The sequence below is a fragment of the Penaeus monodon genome, chromosome 22 (genome assembly GCF_015228065.2).
Source record: "Penaeus monodon isolate SGIC_2016 chromosome 22, NSTDA_Pmon_1, whole genome shotgun sequence".
Classification (NCBI taxonomy): Eukaryota; Metazoa; Arthropoda; class Malacostraca; order Decapoda; family Penaeidae; genus Penaeus; species Penaeus monodon.
The window spans coordinates 37,826,401-37,826,861 of NC_051407.1; positions in this window are offsets into that span (position 1 = coordinate 37,826,401).

Genomic DNA, 461 nt, shown 5'->3' on the forward strand with positions numbered 1-461 from the left:
AAGGCAAAACGTCATGGAATTTCAATCATCTCAAGTACGCAACATAAAACGACTTTCAAATCATCACCATCAAATCAATCAACATCATTGGCATCGGCAATCAACCTTCATCATCATCCACCTTAAATCACCCCGTAAACATAAACTTATATATCAACCAAACATCAATTTCATATTCCCATTGCGAAACCACTCATCATATCATCAACAAAACAACAACGAACCTCCAACATCAGAATCGTTCAACTCATCATCATCATCAATCAACATTGTGACGCAAACATCAAAACACCTCAACATCTACAAACAATCAATAGCACATCATCGAACGTAACCTTCGAATCAAAAACATCAAACCGTCAACATATCAACACAACTAAACCATCAGATCACCGTGCTCAACTTCCACATAACAACACACAATACAATCACCGATCATCAATGCGACGTTCCAGGTCTTG